Source organism: Phyllostomus discolor, chromosome 3 (assembly GCF_004126475.2).
Source record: "Phyllostomus discolor isolate MPI-MPIP mPhyDis1 chromosome 3, mPhyDis1.pri.v3, whole genome shotgun sequence".
Taxonomy (NCBI): Eukaryota; Metazoa; Chordata; class Mammalia; order Chiroptera; family Phyllostomidae; genus Phyllostomus; species Phyllostomus discolor.
The window spans coordinates 42,190,475-42,214,404 of NC_040905.2; positions in this window are offsets into that span (position 1 = coordinate 42,190,475).

Here is a 23,930-nt window from a genome sequence, read left to right on the forward strand (position 1 = left end):
CCCCTTTAACAGGGAGCTACAAGTCAATCCTGCTATCTTGAGATTTATCTTTGAGGTACACTAAAGTTGGTTGGTTTCGTATTGATCAAACATTTGAGATGCTAAAGCTTAAAAATTGGCTGCTATTTATTTAACGTGTCCCTGTATCCATCCAACTTGGAGAGATGTTCTCTGCTCTTTAATGTGTCTTGAAGTTTCCCAAATATGGCTTCCCTGATTGTGTGGAAGATGTCATTTGCTTGGAAAATGGTGGTAAGTTGTGGGCTATTCTTCTTATTTACACATATTCAGAGATTTTATTTATGCAAGCTATAAACCAGGTTAACTTCACCCACCCTATCCCTAGGGAGGAGGGAGGAGTTTGGGTGTGGGGCAGGCATACTTCTTAAGGGCGCTCAAAGCACTCTCAAAAAGTTACATCTCAAATCAAAAGACCCACATGTTGCAAAATATTGAAAGGAGGGTACCTTAAATTGTGAAATCTTCTGTGAGAAATCTCATTTTTCTGGAACTCCCTGACATCTGAGCCCTGGTGCTGCTGGAAGTGTTCCAAGAGCACCATAAAATTAAGGCTGGTCCTGTCTGAACTGAGTCCAGATCATTTCAAAGTGACTCAAGGCAGGGAAATAAATATTGAACCTAGTTAAACGTTGCTTGAGATTATGCTTGGCACTGGGTGTTCAGTCACTGATTTCCTCTTAGGTTACATGGGTTATTTTGAGCTCAAATGGATATGCCAGGGCGGATCCATTCAATGGCAGCAATTATTTGCAAGCACAGTTGCATTTCTGACACATTTAGTGGAATGTAATGTAAAGATTTATGAGATGGTATTGGGTGGGTGGAGAACACGTATAAATCCTTGGTTTCATGCTACTTTACCCAACTCTGGATCGCATTCAGTTTTCCCCCATTCCTTTTCTCCTTTTCCTTGCCTTCCTTGAATGAACTTTCTTTTCTTTCTTTTTCTTTTCTTTTTGTTTGGACAATGACTGGTAAGTTATGAATAAACAGAAAGAAGTTATGATCAAAGAGCTGTAATGATCGGTAGCTCACCTCACCCCACCCTTTTAACCAGCCAAAAAGTGGGGGAGTAGCTATTTGAAAAAAAAATGTTTTAAGTGGCCAAGTAATGGACAGACTTGGAAGCAAAGTTACTCCAAAGCATACCAGCACTCTGTATAGCCACATACCTGCTGAATCAGCCTGTGGAATTTTCAGTTCAGGACTGATGTTGGATTTGGTACCAGTGCTACAAGATGGAAGTCACATGCAGTCCCAGCCCTTCTCTTCTCCTCCCTTCAGCAAGAGAACATTCCCCAGGTTGAGCTGGATCTTGCTCTGTGACCCAAGGCTCTGGCTGTTGTGCCCAGTCCCAGCCCAGCCAGGCACTGGAGCAGCATTCTGGTAAGAGCAGCCTTTGAAGTCAGACAGACCTACCTGGGACTCCTGATCTGCATTACATTAACTATTGGCCTTGGACAATAGACCTAAAATCCTCTAAGCTCAGTTTCCTTATCTGCAACATAAGAAGAATAAGAGTCCCTACCTCTTAGGGCTCTTGTGAAGATTTAATGGGGTAATGCATGTAAAATGCTCAGTCTAGCACCTGACACACAGTAAGCAATAAATGTTAGAAATTATTATAATTCTTCAAATGGCAAACTACCTCTCTTTCTGAAAGGCCTGCTGAGTCTGGGCACCAGCTGTGATCACAGCCTCCAGCCTCTACAGATCTGGGCACACTGATGTGGCAGCTCAGAAGCCTGGCAGGGGTGGAAGAAGGGGGTTGAGTGGGGGGGTCCACCATGGTAGTCAGGGAAGAACCCCTCACAAGGACATGCACCTGTTCCTTGAATTACACTGAAATGCTCTGGCTCTGCCTTTTGAAAAATTAGACACAAGTCAACAGAGTATAGATTAAATCCTGTTAGAAGAAAGATCAATAAAGAACATCTGTTTAACAAAGCTCCACACTTAGATCGTCTTCTTTCAAGAAGTATTTGATCCAACTTAAGTCCAGGAGCCACAATTTGTGTGTATACAAGATTTTATCATTCCCAGTGCATTTGCCCATACCTTATCTTACTTGAGCCTTCCCCAAAACTTTCAATGTAGGTATTACTATCTCCACTGTACAAATAAGAAGCTGATGCCAGGAGAGTTTTAAGTCAAGTCCAAGGTCACTCAGATAATACCTGGTTGACTTATTTCTTGATCCCAGGTCTTCTAATCCTGGTGTTCCTTGCACTATACTGTTCAGATTTTTCTATCCACTGGGAATTGGTCATCACAACCCCGACCACACTCACCACCTGGTATTCACTGGTCCAATCTGGCTGTGATTAGAAACATGACCAATGCACAGGCTTTGAAGAGGGGCACAAGGTAATGGGGCATGAAAAATCTCTGGTTTTAAAATCTAGTTATGAATATGCACCAGATACAAGAGGACTTAATGGAAAGAAACAGAGTCTAAGAATTGCCGGGGTGAGTTTTAGGAAGCAGACTGGACATGAGGGGTGATTTACTCTGTGAGCCAGTTGAATATAAATACCATGCTAATTTTAATGAGAGAGTGTTCCATAGACCTCAGACATAAAATAATCATTTCACTAAAGGTGCAAATAAATGAGGATTTTACAAACAGGCGGATCAGTTCCTGAGCTCCCAGCCACAATGAATTATTTCTGTCTCTCCAAACACAACATTTTCAGAGAGTCCCCATACCCCCCTTCTTTGCTAAATTGGGGGAGAAAGACCTGAGCTTGTCAAAAGAGCCAAGCTTTCGATGAGAGGCAAAGCAGATCCAGTGATGTTTGTTTCACCCTCCCCTTTTCCCACCACCTGGAAAACAAAGACTGACAACAATTAATGACTCCTGGTAACTATGTATGGATTATCCATTAGAGAAAGCATGATTTAAACCATTGCTAAGAAATGAGTATTTCACAATGTCCCACATAGCCCTTCCTCAAACAGACCTGAATCTGAGAAGGTAGAGGTGGACATTCAGGGTGAGCCAGAGCCACCACACAAATCTTCCAAAGAGCCTAACTCTGTGACTCTGTCACTGTGGGGAGAACAGGGACAGTGCCTTGATTAAAAGTCAGCTACCCCCAGGAGGGAAAGTGACTATCTTTTTCAGGGTATGTTCCAAAGTAGCTTTCTTGCCTCATTTTTAGCCCAGTGTAAAGTAGGTTGCTTCCTATGCAGAAAACACAGCCCTGTCCTCCACATGATCAGAGAACACTCCACACAACACCCTCACTGAGCTAACTGAACTGGCAGAGCTCAGTGTAAGCAGCCACTGGACTACAACTGAGGGCAGCTGGAGCATGCCCAATGACGTCAGTAGATCCCAAGATTTGATTTCATTAATCTCTGCAGACAAATTAGTTGGGCACTTGCTGGCAATGTTTAAACTGCCATGGTGGGTCAAATTAGGAAGCTGCTAGGACCACAAGTCCAAAGGCAACATGGATGTGTGTGTGCTGGAGTAAGGAAGGGGTAGTTGGATGAGGGGTATGTCTTGGCTCCCAAGAAGGGTAAGATCTCATGGCTGCTCTGGAGCTGACACCAGCAGAACAGAGCGGGGCCTCTGCTGGCAAGGCCACAGGTCTCTCTAGACAGGGTGTGGCCTCCTGCCACCACCATGACACATGTATCTACTACAACCAGAGACCACTAATTCACCTGGGACTAGAAGCAGGGCTGGGTGACTGCAGTGGGAACCTCCTTCCCATGAAGTTTGACAGACTTCCTTCCCACACGTACTCCTCTTCTTTCTTTCCAGTGCAATGTGACGGTGAAGGGCAGGAGTCGAAAGGCAGACTGCCAAGGTTTGATTCCCAGCTCTTCCTACGAACCATGTGATCATGAGCAAGTCAGTCACTCAACCTCTTGGAGCTTCAGGTTCCTCTTCTACAAAAGGGGATAATAAAAGCTCCCACACAGCATCATGAGGCTGTTGTGGGAGTAAGTGATGTGGCTGGTGTAAAGACTTAGAACAGTGCCTGACTCTGAGTAAACATGGGGTCTTATTAGAAGTGATTTTACACTTCCCTGGCACTGGGCCCACACCTTCTCCTCTCCACCAGACTCCATCCTGTCTGTCCTGCTAGGGTGGTGCCTATGCCCTGGGCTGCTCCTCCATCCACCCTTTGGAAACCTGCTTTCAGTTTCCATGTGGGAAATCTCCATGATCCACAAATCTACACAAGACTTGATGCATTGCCCTATCATGACCATGTGTATTCCAGAGGAGGGCGAAGCTTTAGCTCCAAGGGAAAAATTCCTAGGATGGAATCCCAGGTATTTTTGGTTTGCAGGTAGAAAAGGGTTTTTGCAGGGGTGGGGGGGGTCTTTTTATTTTTGTTTTGTTTTGGTTTTGCATCCTGTAGAGAATATTAAAGAATAGAGGAGGAAGTAAACCAGGGCCTCCTAACCTATCCATTGGTTTAGGACAAGAACATGTATGACAAACGGGTTTTGTAGGCAGAGTCAAGAAGGACAGAAGAGATGATACCACAAAGTTCTTTTTTAAAAAATGGGGTTGGTGGGGACCCAGCATCCCCAGATGGAGGTGAGAGGGGGAGATCCTCCTTGTAATACTCACTGGCCCAGGTCTACCAGACCATCGGGCTACCCATGGGCCTATGGCCTCTGTAGTCCTTGGTGAAGGATGACTGAGCTAAACTTTCACTTCCTTGTATTTTTCACAAGTCCAAGGGGGCAGGCAACTGAAAGACACCTTCGTAAGTCTGTTCTCTGCAACTTTCTGGGACTGTCACAGCCACATCAGTTATCTCTCTGTCCCTCCTCACCTCCCTTACATCTCCTCACACACACTCCCCCCTTTTCTAGGTTTGAGAAAAAGGAACTAGACAAAATACAAACTCTGAGGATCACATGTGAACTGGTAATTCTGGCCAAGAGCAATCGTATATGCCCACAGATAGAGGCAAGATTCATCACCAAAGGCCTCACCACCTGCACTCTGTGAAAATGACCTGTCTTCTTGCAGGTGAAAGTGACAGTCCACACCTTCCTACCTCGTACTCAGGCCACATGACACTATGACTGGACTACAGCACTGGAAAGAACTGCCAGTCAGAAAAGAATGAAGTAGAATGAGGGAAGCCAGGCATACACACCCATGCCTGCCCTCCCCATCCCGTCCCCCCCCCCACCCCTCCACACTCCCCTCTCCCATGGAACATTACCCTCCGGTGATTGCTATGGCCTCCCTGCAGCAAGGGGAGTCCCTGTTCCCTCCCCATAGATGAGGTAGCCCATCAAAGGCTCTAGTCCATAGAGGGAAGGCCCTGGTCTGTTTCAATTAACTTCACACAGCACAAAGCCCAGACCATTTCTGTGTAGCTCTGGGCATTTAACAAATGCTTTTAATGATGATGATGCAACCCTCTCAGCCTAGACCTGTCAGGGTCCCTAAGGCATGAAATGGTCCCTTGAGAAACATATATTATCTGAAGCTTTCCCTTTTGCTTAATTATATTGTACTAATGTTCTTTTTCCACAGGATTTCTCCTCCCCCAACTCCTTCACCCAAACCCAGCTACACTGTGGGTTGGATTTACATAAAAGACCGGCACATTATAATTGTGATGATTGATCACCAAAGTTTCCTTGGGTTCAGATTGTTTCCTAATGTGGGTCATTTTTCATCATAAAGAGTCGGCTGATAATGATGTCATTTCCATCGCTTGAATTTTGAAGCTGTGGCCACATATCACAGAGTTTAAATGACTGTCTATGGGGCAGCAAAATGGCATTGCTATCAGTTTAAAGCAGTCACTGCTTTACTCCTGGGGACAAAACAAAAATTGGAGCCTCCCAAAACTCATCAAGCAAGAGCAGGATGCCAGGGATACAAATCTGTATGGGAGCTGGAGGGGCCGTGGGCTGGAGGGGGTTGAGTGGAGGGAGAGGAGGCGGTGAAGCAGACCTATGTTTGTGTGAGGCTGTGTGGTAAGCATCAGATAAAAATGACAAAGTCATACTTGACAGAAAATAAGCCACATTGCTGATCACTGGATATCTTCACTGTACTCTCTTCTACAATCATTTAACTGTGATTTCACAGCAAGATTAAGGAGGAAGAATTGAAATCACTCATGAAGAGGAGCTTTGGATGAAAACCCATCTACCAGACCAGCCAGTGCACCTCCCATTGAGTGAGCGGGCCTGGAATATGACCTCATTTTCTTGGTGTGAAATATGGATATGAAATGAAATGATGTTATATGTGTGTTTAAAACAAATAGCTGCATTGCTGAAATCCCAAGGCTTGCAGGCCCTAAATCACAGCTGCACCAGATGTTCTGTTTTCTGCCACTGGCCTCTAACCAACTTGCCATGCGGCACTGCCTGCCAGGCCCCTCCAGGACGTCCTGCAGATGTGGAAAGCTCTTCACCCCACCCCAGCCCTGCCTTCCACGGCCATTCTCATTCAACCTAACGTGTTTTCCCTCCTCTCCAGCTGTTTGTTTTGAAAAATTACTAACTTAAAGAAAAATTGCAAGAAAAGTACAATAAACACTGCTCACCTAGATTCACTAGTTGCTCATATAATCCCCAACTGGCTGTATCTCTCTGTATACATATATACTCCTATTTTTATTTAACCATTTGAGAATTAGTTTCCTTAGCTTTATGACTTTGTGACACTTACACACCAACATACTTCAAGGTGTATCTTAAAAGGCCAAAAAGATTATCATTTCTACAATACAATTATTTTACTCAAGGAATTTGACATTGATATCATACTATTATTTAACATACGGTCTTTATTTAAGTTCTCCAATTATCCCAATATAGTCATATGTAGCTGATTTAAATGTGTATGTACATATGATATACATGGTTATATATTTATATACTTACAAATCATATATTAAAATTATAAATATAATTTTAAACATATAAATTATAAATGTGTATGTATAGTTATACAAATACGTATTTATATATGTATGTATAGATATATAATATAGAGATAGAGATATATAGATATATCTCCAGGATTGAATCAGTGACATGACATTGCATTTAGTTGACATGTCTCTTTATTCTGGTCTGTGTTTTGCCTTTTGTTGGGTTTGGTTTGTTTTTGTTCTGTGCTATTGCATTGGTCTTAACAGTATCAGTATAGACTCATTATTTTTTAAGAAATGTATTTCTTAGTATAATGTAAATATGTCAAGAGGACATGGGATCTAGCCTAAAGAAATGTCCACTGGGAAAACTGTATAATTTGAACATCAATACAGCTAATGAGAGAAATGGCTATAACACATTAGAAGAAAAAAAGAATACATCATGATATGAAAAAAATAACAGTAGAAAGAAGGAGAAGGGAAAGCTCTTCTTTACAGAAGAATACCAACTAGTAAATGAAAAAGGAATTTAGAAAAGTACCACTTCATAACCATAATAGTAATAGTTTAGTCAAGAACCATCATCTCACAGTCCATATTTGTATCTCCTGTCTCCCACAGTGAGAACCCAGGTTCCCAACAGCCCCAGTATTTTTACTCATTTGTTTAATCCTACAACAGGCACAATAGTTTTGATATTGCTCCATCATTACCAGGACCAACAGCTTGTTAAGCTCAATATTTCTTTGCAATTTTTGTTCTTAGAAAATGTCACCTTGAGAGTATACAATCAGAATACTGTGCTTAAGGGTAACTTGAATAATTTTTCTGTGTGATTTTTATCTATATGACATGAAATTGTTTTTCTTTTTCTGTTTATATTCAATATATTTTTCCATCCTTGTTGACTTAATTTTTGGAAGTGAAAACCATTAACATAGCTTAAAAGTCAAAACCAAATCAAAAGGTATACTCAAGAGAGGTCCCTACCCCTTACATTTGGTTCCCAGTCACCCCTGTAGATAACCAGTTTCATTAGTTTCTAGCTAATTTTTCTTGTGTTTCTTTTCACAAAAAATAAGCAGTTTCATCAACAATTATTTAAAGGCATGAACATTTACATCCCTTTTGTAATCATTATTTTCAAATTTTGGAAGCATATATGAGAAAATTCCAAAAGATTAATTCATCCCAAGAATATTTCTTCCCATTTTCTGCTAGGAAATACCTTGGTTTCCTTTAGAAAGACATCAGAAAAAGTGAACAGTAGGCAATAGGGAAAATGATGGAGTCCAAACCCAGCCATGTGAGCTAGGGGACTAAGTACAATCAAATTCCTCAAAGGGTATATTTTTTGGTCTGAGCAGCAAACAAGAGATGAGCTAACTTGCCTCAGTTCTGATTGCCTCGTCACTGTTAATGATCAAAATAACCAGCCCAGCTATAGTACTTTTTAGACTAAAAACAAACCTGATCATGTCACTTTCCAGCTTAAACCCTTGCATGGCTCCCCGTTACCTTCAGGATACATCCCAAACTTACAAAGTCTTCAGTAGGCTGACCTCTCCAGCCTTGCATTGCACACAAGTGTGAATACACACACCAGTGATTCCCAATGGTTTGGTTCATTTCTCACTCTCCTATTTGATTTACTCACATCAGTCTTAGCACTTGACATGTTCTCCCCCACAGACCAGGTAGTCAGCTGGATGGGTTTCACTTTGATCAGCTCCATGAGGCAAGCCTGTTCTTTGAGCTCTGAGGAAGCCTTTTAAGCTGCAAAGCTTCCCATATCTGAAATTTGGGTGTTGGATTTATAACAGGACTTCCAGAAATTGCAATTACAGTTGATTCTTGAACAACGTACATTTAACTATGCAGGTCCACTTATATGTAAATGTTTTTCAGTAAAAAAAAATGTATTCCCTCTTCCTTACGATTTTCTTAATAACATTTTCTTTTCTCTAGCTTGTTTTATTGTAAGAATACAGTATATAATACATGTAAGATATAAAACGTGTTAAATGATTGTTTATGTTATCAGTACAATACTGGTCAACAGTAAGCTATCAGTAGTTAAGTAGTTAAGACAGTAAGCTATTAATAGTTAAATAAGGAGTCAAAAGTTATATATGGATTTTCAACTATGTAGGGGTCAGTGCCCCATCCCATAGGCTGTTGCCTAACACAATAGACAGGTGTGAGTTTAACCTTCATGCTGTGGACAGCGGAGAAAGGCTCACTGCTGTGACAGTACAGCACTTGGCCCCAGCCTATTGGGTCCTGCACTGTAGTGCGTCCCTGAGTCCTCCTGACAATGAGGTCCACTGTCCCCCACCCAGTCCCTTTCCTGCTTTGAGCATCCCAAGTTCCCAACCCTGAAATCTTAGGATTGTCTCTGCCTCACCACTGCTTCCCCTTTTCACATTTCCAACCAGGCTAGTAAGTTAATAGTTCCCCAAGAGACATCTTCATTTGATTGCTCTTCTTGCCTTCCTGTTCCTTGGATCCCACACTGGACCCTTCATGGCACTATAACAATCCCATAAATCCTGACATTTAATCTTGGCCTGGTTCCCTCTATTGTCTTCAGTGCCTTCCTTCCACTTGAAAAGAGAATAATATTGTAGAACACTCTAAGGGCTAGAGATGTTCTTTCACTTAATTACTCAAAATGACCATTCACCAGACATCATGGTTATAATTTAGGTCAACAATTGTTCTTACCAGAACTACTGCCCTCAGCTGGTCCAGGTAGGAACTACAACTCTAAGGCATTTCCAGTTTTTCACCCCAATTACATTCTTATGCTAAAATGAATTTATCTTTGAATTGTGAATAATAATTTATTTTCAACTCAAGTAATGGACATTATTCTGCTGCCTCTAGTTTATTCACATCAATGTGATTTTTATTAGACTAGAATAATAATGTGTATCTGTGTATATCATGTTTAAAGACAGATAGTATACATTTTTAGAATTCATCACCTTCCTAACAGAAAACATCCAGCTAATCACACATTACCTTCCTCAAAAACATAATAAAATCAAATTGGGCTTAATATCTATGGAGCTTGTGCAAATTGGTGAAAGTTACCACCACTTGGCAGATGAGTGGCAACTAGGAGAGGCAGGCGGTGTCATGGCCATTCATGAGCCATGAGCCTGGAAGATGAGGCCACGTGGAACCCAGTCCAGTAGAGACTCAGAATGGCTGAGGATGGGAGGCTGTTTTCCTCTGTCCTTTGGGACACAGCATGCATATCTTCTCTTTTGGGGGTATCAGAGCTGTATTTGTCCCCAAACGCATGTGGTTTTAAATATAAAGATTTTAAATATCAGAACAAAGAGATGCTCAAAAGGTAGATAAGGAATCGTAAATTACACTAAGAGTCTGGAAAGAGGAAGTGGAGCACATGGCACACACAGGGGAATGGAACCTCTGCACCCCTGAGCCATGGCAGTACCCTGGCCTGACCACGAGTGGTAGCTGGTACAGTGGCTCTGTGTGAGGCTCTGGGGTCTTTCTGCCGGAGTTCTTCTCCCTCTCCACCGCTCACCAGTTGTGATCTTATGTGATCACACTCTGTTACTTACACTCTGTCAGCCTTTTCCACCCACTTGAAGACAGGTAGTTTTAATTTATAGGATTGTGGCAAATGACTAAAGAATTATTTTCTGCAAGTTAGGTATTAGAAGCAGAATCCTATGTATACTATCTAAATATCCTTAGGTAAACATTACTATTTTGTGGTAAAATATACATAACATACAATTTACCATTTTAACCATTTTTAAGTGTACAATTCAGTGGCATTAAGATCATTCACAATGTTGTGCAACCACCCTCACTATCCATCTTCAGAATTTTTTCATCATCCCAAACTGAAACTCTATTTTATTTTTGATCCAATAACATGATTTTGGTCATGTTCACAAATTTCTTACATGGTACCTACTACATGTTAACTGTAAGCATGATATTGGGAATCATGAGGTGATATTTTAGGCTTGGAATTTCATTTTTGAGCAGTCTTATTCATAGGGATAACTATTTTGTCTCTTTTACTCTTTCTTAGCAGTCTTCCAAAGAACAAAAAGAAAATTTGCTATTTAAAAAATAGAATAAAACTTATCCTATCTGGAATTTTTATAAATTTATGATACATGGGATTTTAGCAATTTTATTTCTTCTATATCTTAAAATATTTTGTTGCTTATCTTAGGCATTATTTGATATTATTCACCAATTATTCTCAACTGTGCTAAAAAACACTAACATAATGTAAAACAGGAAAATGATGGAATTGCCTAATAGGCTGATATAATAATTTTTTTAAACACCATCTCTATTAGATCACCCTTCAGTTTTCCTATTGTTTTGCTTCAAGTATTGTAGCCCCTTTCGAGGATTAAAAGAAGACAGGAGATACCAACTTCGTAGTTTTTTAAATTTTTCATTAAACATAATTGAGAATCCACAATTTTTATTTTCTATCCATAGTGGCAAAAATAGGGAAATTTACAGAGGAAGATGTTTCACAATTATTAAACAAACCAGAAGATTAATGCTAAAAGATCTTATATAAGTGAAATTTGACACTATGAGTCTTCAGATGACAATGTCCTAGATGACCTTTCTCAAACTCTAGAATCAATGAATGGACACTGTATTTCTAAGAATAAAAGAAGTATGGTGTTCTCATAGAGTTAGTCACTAATAAGAACTTCAGCATATAATGAGAACTTGGACCACACTATTTTGCTAAAAAGATGAGTGGCAATATTCTTTCATCTTTTATATTGGTTGTACACCAAAATTTGCTTTATATGGGCCATAAATAGACAAGGAAGGTCTGTATAAGAAGGTGGGTTGAAGAAAATAGATCATGTAAAACCCAGAAACTCTAATTATGTTTATAAATCTGAAATGTTTTGTAGTTATGGAACAAAGATGGTTTCAAAAAATCAGGACTCATCAAAGTTTTCAAAAGTATTATATATTTTCTTTTTTTTATTGATGTTCGAATACAGTTTTCTCTATTTTCCCACCACCACTTTTTCCCATCCTATCCACACCCACTTCCCACCCAAAATCCCATCCCACCTTGGCTCCATCCATGGGTCCATCATTCATGTTCATTGACATCCCTTTCCCTTCTTTCCCACCTTATTTCCCTCTCCCCTCCCCTCTGGTTACTGTCAGTTTGTTGTCAATTTCAATGTCTCTGGCTATATTTTGCTTGCCAGTTTGTTTTGTTAATTACATTCCACTTATAGGTAAGATCATATGGTATTTGTTTTTCACCACTTGGCTTACTTAATTTAGCGTAATACTTTCCAGTTCCATCCATGTTGTCATGAAGGGTAGGAGCTCATTCTTTCTTTCTGCTGCATAGTATTCCATTGTGTAAATGTACCATAGTGGATCAAGTGTACCATAGTTTATTGATCCACTCATTTACTGATCGGCACCGAGGCTGCTTCCAGCACTTGGCTATTAAAAATTGTGCTGCTGTGAACATTGGGGTGCATAGGTTCTTTTGAATTAGTGTTTCAGGATTCTTAGGGTATAAACCCAGCAGTGAAATTGCTGGGTCAAAAGGCAGTTCCATTTGTAGTTTCTTGAAGAAATTCCATACTGTTTTTTACAGAGGATGCACCAGTTTGCATTCCCACCAACAGTGCACTAGGGTTCCCACCAGCACTTATTGTTTGTTGATTTATGATGGCTATTCTGATGGGTGTGAGGTGGTATCTCGTTGTGGTTTTAATTTGCATCTCTCTGATGACTATTGATACTGAGCATCCTTTCATACATCCCTGGACCCTCTCTATGTCCTCCTCCTTGGAGAAGTGTCTGTTCAAGTCCTTTGCCCATTTGTTAATTGTATTGTTTGTCTTCCTGGTGTGGAGTCATGTGAGTTCCTTCATATTTTGGAGATCAAACCTTTGTCTGAGATATCACTGGCAAATAATGTTTTCCCATACAGTTGGTTCCCTTTTCATTTTGCTAATGTTTTCTTTAGCCATGCAGAAGCTTTTTATTTTGATTAAGTCCCATTAGCTTATTCTTTCCTTTATGTCCTTTGCTCTAGGAGACATATAAGTGAAAATATTGCTATCTGGAATATCTGAGATTTTCCTGCCTATCTTCTCCTCTAGGACTTTTACGGCATCACAACTTATATTTAAGTCTTTTATCCATCTTGAGTTCATTTTTGTGTATGGTGTAAGTTGGTGGTCAAATTTCTTTCTTTCTTTCTTTTTTTTTTTTTTGCATGTAGCTGTCCAGATCTCCCAATACCATTTGTTGAAGAGGCTATTTTGATTCTGTCTTATGTTTCTGCCACCTTTGTTGAATATTAATTGACTATAGAGACTTGGGTTTATTTCTGGGCTCTCTATTCTGTTCCATTGATCTATATGTCTGTTCTTATGCCAGTACCAGACTGTTTTGATTACTGTAGCCTTGTAATATAGTTTGATGTCAGGTATGGTGATCCCACCTACTTTGTTCTTCTTTCTCAAAATTGCCGCTGCTGTTTGGGGTCATTTATGGTTCCATATAAATTTTTGAAGTGTTTGTTCTATATCCATGAAATATGTCATTGGTATTTTAATAGGGATTGTGTTGAATCTATAAATTGCTTTGGGTGGTATAGACATTTTGATGATGTTAATCCTTCCAATCCATGAACATGGTATATGCTTCCATTTATGTGTGTCTTCCTTAATTTCTTCAGTGTTGTGTAGTTGTCTGAGTACAGGTCTTTTACCTCCTTAGTTAGGTTTAGTCTGAGATATTTTATTTTTCTTGTTGCTATAGTGGATGGCATTTTTTTTCCTAATTTCTATTTATGATATTTCATTGTTGGTGTAGAAAATACCTTCGATTTCTGAATATTGACTTTGTATCCCACTGTTTTGCCAAAAAAAGTGTTATATTTTGATGATGTAACTGCAAGGAGAAAAAAATCAGAAGTAATGATAAGCTAAAATCTTGAGAGATGTATTTGAAATCTGGAATCAATATTTACAAGAAGAATATGTTCTAGAATCATACATGACAGCTGATAACCAGTTAATGGCATTCAAAAGAAGTTGCCCATTTTAGGTACATAAACCTTCTAAACTGGGAAAACCTGGAATGAAAAATTCAGATTTAATGCTTACATTTTTATTAATATTTCTAATAAAGTTTTTTGCATATCTCTGATTTTACTTTTTTAAATTACTCATAAAATGACAAAAATGTAAAATCATAAAAAGGGTTTCTTGGACTCAAATGGAAAATATTGAGAACTATTCCTGGTATACCAAGAATTAAGTACTCAGTACGGTTTTGTTGTTACCACTATCATCATCACCATCATCATCATGAGTCCACAGAGTTTCATTAAAAGCTAGATTTACTCTGAAAAAGAAACCACATGCTATGTTCCACGGAACAACAAGAAGTATTCATAAACACCAGCAGGTTTGAGGTACCCCATTACCACATCCAGGATCAGAGGGTGTCCAGCGTGCCTTCCCATGCTGGTGTGCAAAGGCAGATCTGTGGGACTGATGTGGCCATTCACAAGTGAACCTTCTTCCTGGATTGCATGCAGGTCACAGTGCAAAGCCCAACAAAATGCATGAGTCCCACTGACCACCACCCACTTCCACTGATTCACATAAAACTGAGGACCCAGCCAAAGAGGTGGTAATATACCTTTCATGGCTTTTGAGAGCTCAGGCTTTAAAAAAAAAAAAAAGCTTGTACTCTAAGTTCCTTTCAGTTAAAAGTTGTTACTTTGAACAATGAAGAAGGCTATAGAAGGTGATCATCTGGCTGGGGAAGGGATCATCCATAAAAATATCATACATCTGAATACAGAAAAGGATACCAAGAGGGCCACAGGAAAGAAAGTAGAAATTGAGGAATTTTCATAGTAATTGAAGGGATAAAAAAAAAAGAGAGAGAAATATAAGAAAATGGTAAAGAAAACTCAAACTTCAGATGCCTACATACCAATCAATCAATCAATATGATTTTTTAATTAGTAAATATGACCTCCTGGGTTTGCCCAATGTAAGGAAGAACTTTCCAGTAACAAGAAATATCCCTCAGTGAACAGAAAAATGATCACAAGAGAGTGCTTGGTTTCTGTATAGGCATATATTCAAGTAAGGGCCGAAGAACCACCTGAAAAGTGCGCTGCAAAAGCCATTCCTGAGTTGGGAGAGAGGAAATCTGGATTCTGTCTAAGGTCCCTTCTATCTGAACTCAGGATAACACAATGCTTAAGGGAAAGAGTCCTAGAATCAGAGTGTCCGGGTCCAAAGCCAAGCCTGGCATTTATTGAGGCACACTATTTGACCTAAGTGTGACTTCCATCAATTGTAAAATAGAAGGTAAGTGGAACCCAGTAATGACAGTGGTATGGTACCCACCCATGTAGGATATCTTCTGTTTACCTCCCCAGGTCCCTTGTACCTTTCACTATCCTCCTTTCTGCCCCAGGAGACTGGCCTCTGTGAAATTCCTCAACACACTCCTGCTCCAGCAGGAGATTGCTGGAAGGGAGAAGGGCAAGTGTAGGATATTAAAATCATTGGTTCACTGCGTGTGGGAGTCTATCTGACTGGCTGTGTCCTCCAGGAAGCCTTATCTACATACCTATTTCATTCTGGGTTCTGGAAATCCCTCCCTTCCTTCAAACCTCCAGGCCCAGAGGTATAACATCTCCTTTGTTACAACCCCAGGGATATGACACTACCTCTTGTGAATCTCTACCCCTGTTCTGACTTTGTCAATAGTCTATTTATGAAGCCCTCTTCCAATCACCTTAGTTTGAGTGTGCATCTGTGTTTTGCTGGGACCCTGACTCTACCTTAAGAGTTGTTGAGAGGATCATCTGTACCTGGCACTTAGTACACGATTGTGACCATGATGTTTGTATCCTCCTTTCTCTTGTCTCTAACTCCTCTTTCCATCTTTGGTTAACCCTTTCATTCAGTTCCTCCTCTGATTATTTAGCAGAGAAGTCAGCAAACTATTTCTGTAAAGGGCCAGAGAGTCAATATTTTGGACTTTGTGGGCTACACGGTGTTTGTCACCACTACTCAACTCTGCCCTTGTAGAACAAAAGCAGCCATAGGAAACGCATAATGAATGCATGTAGCTATGTTCCAGTAACATTTTATTTATGAATACTGATATCCGAATTTCATATCATTTTCATGGGTCATGAAATGTTATTCTTGTTTTGATTACTTTTCAACCATTTGAAAATATAAAAACCATTGTTAGCATACAAGTTGCACAAAAACAGTGAAAAGGCCTGACCTACAGGGTTTCCCTACAGGCCTTCCCTACAGGAAACAGGGTTGGCTTACAGGCCATAGTTTGGCAACCCCTGCTTTAGCAGAGTTCTAAAAGTTAGCACTTGTGCATCAACCGTCCAGGCCCAGAGATGGTAGCATCTTCTTTGTTACCTCCCAAGGGATATGGCTACACCAGAGAGCTTAGCTGCTCCAAATTACTATTTTATGTTTTTTCCATTTTCTTTTTTGTAAATAAGACTCTACGAATTCATTCTTTGAAGCCAAAGCTTGCTTGCTCTTTCCTATCATCTTTGCCAACTGGCTTCCAAAATCCTGTCCAATAGCACATTCAGACCACCCCCCTGTATAGCACTATCCACGGGCAATGTCCTTGGAGCTGTTTCCACACTGGAAACCCATTCCAGCACAGTTTTGTCTAGTGAAAGACACATCCAGGACTAGCCCCACTGTGATTCACTCCATAGAAACAAAATATAGTCTGGTATATTTAGGCAAAGCTTGTATACCGGCAACATCGAAAGATGAGGTTTTTTATCTTTGCAGAATCATGCATTTGCGACACGCATCAATAGATGATGATTTACCAGTCTGATGTTTAGTCTCCACTCCCTCCCTTTTTCTAAAGGACAATCTGATCAGCGAGGGCAAAAGTGCTGGTAGATGCTAACATGTCTAACTCACTCCAACAGACATACAATGACTTCTATAGACAAAGACATTCTTGAACTTTAATGAGTCTTTTCAGAACAATTCCTTGCCTACAACGGTGGTTTTCAACCCTGGCTACACATTAGAATCACATGGAAAGCATGTTAAAATGTTGATGTGAAGGATTCACCCTACAATAATTGAAATTTTATCGGTAGTTTTAAAAAGCTTCCCAGGTAATTCTGGTGTAAGGCAACATTTGAGAATCACAGACTTGGAGAAATGGCCAAAGGAGAAATGTTCAGACAGCTGAAGATCCCCATATGCCCATTCAAATCATGAACTCTTTTTTATTTGTCTTACTCTCCCTTGCAAAGCCTCAGAAAAAAAGGCAGTTGGGAGAATGAGATGGAAATAAAAATTATTGTGCACCTAGTTTGTATTTTGCTTTTATTAATTACTTTTCATTCATTTATACACTCATCCAACATTTAAATAAGCTATTTTTGTGCCCAGCACTCCACTAAACATGCACATATAAAGATGAATAAGATAGTCATGATCTCTGCCCTCATAGAGCTTACATTCTCATGAGTAGAAAGTGTAGGGGGAATAGAACATCACACCAGTATTTTTTAATGACAAGTATAGTAAATCTTAAGTTCAGGGTACACCTTCCAGGGAGATCTTACTTGAAGGAGATCAGAAAAGGCTTCATTGAGGAACCAATGCTATGGCTGTGCTTTGAATCAAGAGTAGGAGCTAACTAGATAAAAAGTGGGGAAGACAAAGGGGACTTCATGTGCAAAGGCCCTATGGTAGGTCACGAGGAGCTTAGGGCATTTGAAGAACTGAAAGAAGGCAGTATGGGTGAAATTCAGAGAGGAAGGGAACCATGATGGGGCACATGAGGGCCAGCTCAGACAAGGTCTTGGAGGACTTACTGGGGCACTATATGTTACATCATTTATACCTTATTAATATCTGTATTTTATAGACTCAGAGCACTAGGAAGATGCTCAAGTTTCCATCATGGGAAAGAGGTGGTGTCAGTGTTCAAACCTACTTACTCCTATTTAACACCAAAGCCCAAGTCCTTTCTGCTGCCTATCTCTCTCCCTTTGCAGTTCCCTTCACCTTCTCTGGTGAGATGTTTCACTAGAAACAGAAATTATAAACCAAGTCTGTGTTTCTATACATTTATCTCTCCATATAGCAATATAGTATCTGTGTTTATATATAAATAGAAAGGAACAAAACTATTAATTTCAGGGAAACTGACTTTCACTCTATGAAGAAAAAGATTTTCCTATACCTCCTAGCAAGTCATTTGCAGAATTCAAAAAGGCTCCTGTCAGTAGACCATGATATAGACTAATCAAATAAAGTCATTAATTGATTCACATATTGGTATTTATTGAGTACTGATGTGCCAAGTACTAAAGATGTAGATGAAAATGCATGATTGCAATACTAGTAGAAAAGACTAGTATAGTCTTTTCTAGAAGAGAGTGGAGAAACAATGTACTTAGTCAAATTCAATCCAGGTATTACTAAAAGTTAATAGGAGAAGAGAATGGTAATATTTTACACTTAATATTTATTTCTTACAGGGTTATCTCTTTCTGCCCCATCCCTTCCACCCTAGTGTTTTTCAAGCATGGCCACCCAAAAATACCAAGGTCAATAAAAATCACTAGTATTTGGTAGCTAGGGGAGATCACATTGTGAATAAAATTTAAGCAATGTACAAGGACATTCTGGAGAGTAATCAATGAGGGGAAAAAAAACACACATTTTTTTCTGATCCAGTTCCAAAATCAGCAATGTACATGAAATTGATCCAATCCTCTTCCAAATGGTTTGAGGAAATCTGAACTGTGTCCTAGATGTAATGGTTAGTATAAGAGAGATGAAATGAATACATACTTCATTAAAATCCAAAAATAAAACTGACAAATCTGTAGCAGATGGTATGGATCACAGATAGTTAAATGCCTGACAAAGGCACAAAGGCAGTAGTGATTATATATCAGCAACAGGGATTTGGCACAGAGATGGGAAGATTGAATTATAGGAAATACTGTATTGATTTTTGAAAATGGAACTGAGATTGATTCTGACCAGCACCTCAGGTAATCTTCTTTGATCTCTGTTAAAGCATTCAATGTGATTCTAACAATCAAGGAGGCACCTCAGCACACTTTCCTGAGACCCAGGGGAAGGTCATGGACAAAGAAGAATGGCCCATCTTCCTATTCTTCTCTAGGAAGCCCCAACAGGCAATCAAGCCTGTGCTTAGCACAGTCACACCCATAACCCTAGAGGAGCAGCACACCTGCTCCAATGGAAATGCCAGCTGACTCCAGGCTCCAACACACAATCAGCAGAGGTGGCTGAGTGGGGAGTTCCTGCTACATTTTACTGGACATCAACAGTTATTGTCCTTCCTCTCTAAGAGTGATTTTCCCTATTGTCCAGCTAGAACTTGACAAAAGAGAACAAGAAACTCAGGCCACCATAGCACAAAGTCCCCTCCCAATACATTTCCCAAACCAAGTTCCAGAAGCACATCTTCTTGGTCCTCTGTGGAGCTCACTAAGTCCTAACTGAGCCTAAAAGCCGCCTTCTCCTCCTCCCTTTCAAGAACACCTCACATCTCTTTCAGTCACTCTTCCCTCAAGGTTAAAAGAGCAACAGACTATGCTTTCAAGAACTTTGCTTTCAAGGACAGAAAATCTTTACCATACAATACCAGCCCCACAACCATCAAACTTATTTTCACTGATACCTATTTGTTCTCATGGTATCATCTTCCCACATTATGACCCTTAATTTGATCGACCTTTTATTCCAATTCCCCAGATTTGAGCCTATGCAGCTGTCTGTCCATGTCCATTGTGATGTGTGTCCTTAGTGGGTTGTCAGGTGCCTCTGATGTGACATTGTGTTCTAGATTCACTACTCAAAGTGTGGTCTGGGATGAGAACCCCAGGCCTTGCCCCAAAACCACTGAGTTAAAATCTGTATTTTAACACTATCTTATACACATTAAAGGTTAAACATCACTGTTAAGAAATAGAGGGTTCTCTTTCTAAACTGCCAGGCACTTATCACACTCCTAAAGGTTAGCAGCAAACCATTAAAATTTAACTATGTCACTATAATGGGATTTTATAGAGGGACAGAGGGGATATATAAGAATCGGTTACCATCACTATTTACATCTTGACTCTAAACTTTATGTCCCACGTATAAAGCACTTAGAGACTCAATGACATTATATATTTAAATGATGTAAGGGCCAGAGAAGTTGAAAGAAAAGAGAACTTGATTTCGGATTTCCAGGTCAGGAGAAATACCATGGAGAAAGTGAAATTTAAACTAAGGAGAAGTGGATATGATCTTGTTAAAATATGACTACCAGTGAAATCTTCTAAATCCAAAACAGATGGATTGAGTTGTCAGTCACTTTACCAACCATGTGAACTCTCATAAATCACTAATTTTCTCTGAGCATTAATAAAATAGCAGGGTAATATGGCATAATGGAAACAAAATTCGGTGTCAGATGAACATGGCTCCAATGCTAGCCAGACTATGTCACCTCAGAACAGTTGCCTTACCTTGCTGAGTTTCACTATCCTACCTAAAAATCAGATTACTACTTGAGAATAGAATAATAAGACAAGGTATACAAAGTTCCCAGGTCTGTCACATGTAGGTGGTCAGGCAGTATCACCTTACCTTTTGTCCTCCCTTTCCTCTGACAGAGAATTGGGTCAAGACAGATATGAACTCAATCTGGTCTCGAGTTGGCAAGGACAGCCCAGATTAGGAGAGTCTTAAAGAGTTTCAGCTTGATGTGGGAGAAAGTAAGGGCCATTGTGCATAGTAGTATTTTAGGAAGACTAGTCTAGCAGTGTGTCCAGAATGGACAGAATAATGCTTCGTAGTGAGTTGACAAGCTCACTGAATCACGTGAAGAACTTCATACCTGCTTTTGCTGCATCTTGGACCACATCTGTGTTGATCATTTGTCTCTGCTCTCAGATCTACTTCTGAACCTCCCCAGAACTAACCTGTATATTTGGGAACTGGATTTCTTGCCAACTGGCTTCCAAGTAGGATCAGCCAATGGGAAGCTAAAAAGCTTGACAGTTGAAGGAGGGAGGATGCTAAGATGTTTATCCTTTCCTCTCCCTACCCCTGCCGAGGGCAGCACCTTATGCAGTGCTATTTCTCCTTGGATCCTCAGACTCCAACAGGCAACCTTGTCCTCTGTGCTCCCACTCCGGTAACACCTCTTCCCTACATGGTCCATCCAGCTTCATAGTGGAAGCAGCTTCCAGCCATTGTCAACCTCTGGGTTGCTGTACCCTCTTCTCTTCGGCTTCTCAATATTATCATCACCTGGGTAACAATATCAGTCTCCTGATTGCATTCCTTCTATCAAAAACCAAAAGGTGATTTATATTTCTTGACTATATATTTCTATATTTCTTTATAAACCTTAACTGACATAGCATTTAAATCAAAATACACCTCAGATTATTTTTGTATGATTATGTGGGTTTTTTAATCTTGGAGAAATATACAGATAAAAGCTACATAATGGTTGATCTCCCAGTGAAGAGTTGAAGAGAAATTGAGGTCAGAATTCTCCAACCAAAAATGTCATAGATACATTAATTCAGGATAAGTATTAATCTGTGAATGTGGTGGTATCTATGAGCATGTCACATTTAATTTAGCATTTGCATGGGTGATCTGAAAAGGTGAATAACAAATGCAGAAATTAATTCCACAGATATAATTGGGAGATGTTACAAATACCCAGAAGGATGTTGAAATGATCCACACACACATTAAAAAAAACTGGCAGTTGCAGAGATATGGTGGTGAAAATCATAAAAATGCATAGCTGGATCAAATTAGCAAAATGAGATAAAGCCTAAAAAATGTCTATTTGTATAGGTAAGAGCTCAAAAACACAGATATCCCATGGGTGGGAAAAAATAAATAATGAATAAAACTAAAGGAGGCCACAGAGTGACAGCACAAACTTGGATGTGATTGGGAAACATGGTGAAAGGCAAGAGCCTAGTTCTTTTGAGCTTGAACAATAAACACCTTCTGATTTTTTTTAAACAAAAAGAAATGATGTGCTCTCTTTCTCCAACTTCAAATCACCCCTGCAATTTATACACTATTGACTAGGCCATACTTGCTCTGCCTCACCCAATTTTGTATGTCTCAATAACAAAAATGAGAAAATATTAAGAATTATAAGAACTCTTGGAAATAAAATCTGAAAAACTAATAAGCTGGAGGATATGAATAATAAAAGAAGTTCAGAGAGCCAGATTGGCTGAACAATCATATTCCTAGCACAGACCCTTAGAAAATCAGGCATATTGTGTGGGACAAACAGATCCTAATTAGAGAATAGATTTCAGTGCTGACCTAATTATCTAATGTCCAGCTCTCATTTCTATGGAATGAATCCAGACAAGTCAAATAAATTCTCAGAGACAAAACTACTCTCTCTAATAAGGAAAATCACTTCCTCTTTTTCCATAAAGTCCCAGATGGTCACAAAAGAAAAACCCAGTATATATATTTTTGTTCAGTTTGAACCTTAAATATCACGTCTATAAGAGCAATATTGACTTCCAAGGGTCCAGACAGTGTGTTTCTATGTGGTCAAGGAAGGTTTTCTTTTAGGGAAACAGGAGTTCAAAATAAGGACAAGAACTCATGACTCTGAAAGGATATAGCTAGCACCATGGAGCAGCCACCAGTAAAAATCACTTGCTCCCAAATAAATTATTAGGTGGAAGGAGAGTGAAGGATTAAAGCAAAACACTCAGAGCTCCGTGTTAAGCTGGGCTGTTATAATCTAAGTATTCATGAGAAACCATTTTAGAATTTAGAAGGGGGTGGGAGAGAAGCAACTCCAGTCAACTGTAATATAGTAAGGGTCTGTCACATGATCTAATTACAGAAATGAAAGCAACCCAGGAATTATGTGGTCTATTCAAGCCTGCAGGGAGTACGAACAAAGAATATAATTATACATCAAGCCTGTTGATTAAACAATTACTATTTAAAGCAGATATAGATTTAAAATTAATTTGCTTCTGCATTTTGAGGATTTGGGGACTGAGATAAACAGTGTTTGAAGTTTAATTATCCATGTGTAAGATGAAGGGGCTCATTTCAATCTGGTTAGCACTGCTGAGCATTTTGGGTGGTGCAAAGGAAGACTCCAACTCGGTGGCAAGTCTCAGCACTGACGAAACTTGTGACTCAAATGAGCAAGAAGGCTCGCTCAGACTAATCCTCACAGACTGTGTTAATATCACAGAAGAGATTGTGCAACTGTGAATTAATATTTAAATGAACACAAGTTTGAAGTTTACCTGGAGGGGGAAACATAGGATCTGTAAGAGAACAGAAGGAGGCTAGCCAAAGAGTTCCAAACTCCACCGCCATGAGATCCGGGGAGTGGAGACCTTCACGCATGTTTGAGCAAATAGGGTATCTACCTGCCAGCTACTCTGAATGGAGTGATTCTTATCAGAGGCCACGGGTGCAGTGGCGGAATTGCAGAGCTAAGGGGTGGGCAGGGTGAAAGGGTGAATTGGAGTTGGAGTGCAAGACAGTAAACAGAGACTAGAAACTTCAAGTTAAAGAATGCCTGTTGAGATGCGTAGAATTGTGTCTGTGTTCACATGCCAACATCAAAACGCACAGGGACAAAATTTCCAGATGTCAGACTCAACTCACTGCCCTGAGGGAGGTGTGCTCAGTGACCTGGTCAGGCTCAGAGGCCCTGGAATAGGAGGGTGCTGCAAAGTGTGGTGAAGAGAATGGGCTTTAGAATGGGACATGCTTGAGTTTTAAGGCTAGCTCTGCCATTTTCCAATTTTGTAAACTTTGAAAAGCACGGGTGGCTGTAATATTAAATATGGTAATGAGGGCAAACTTAAGAGTGCCCTCTCCCTACTTGAAACCCCCACAAACTCCCTTCTGCGATCAA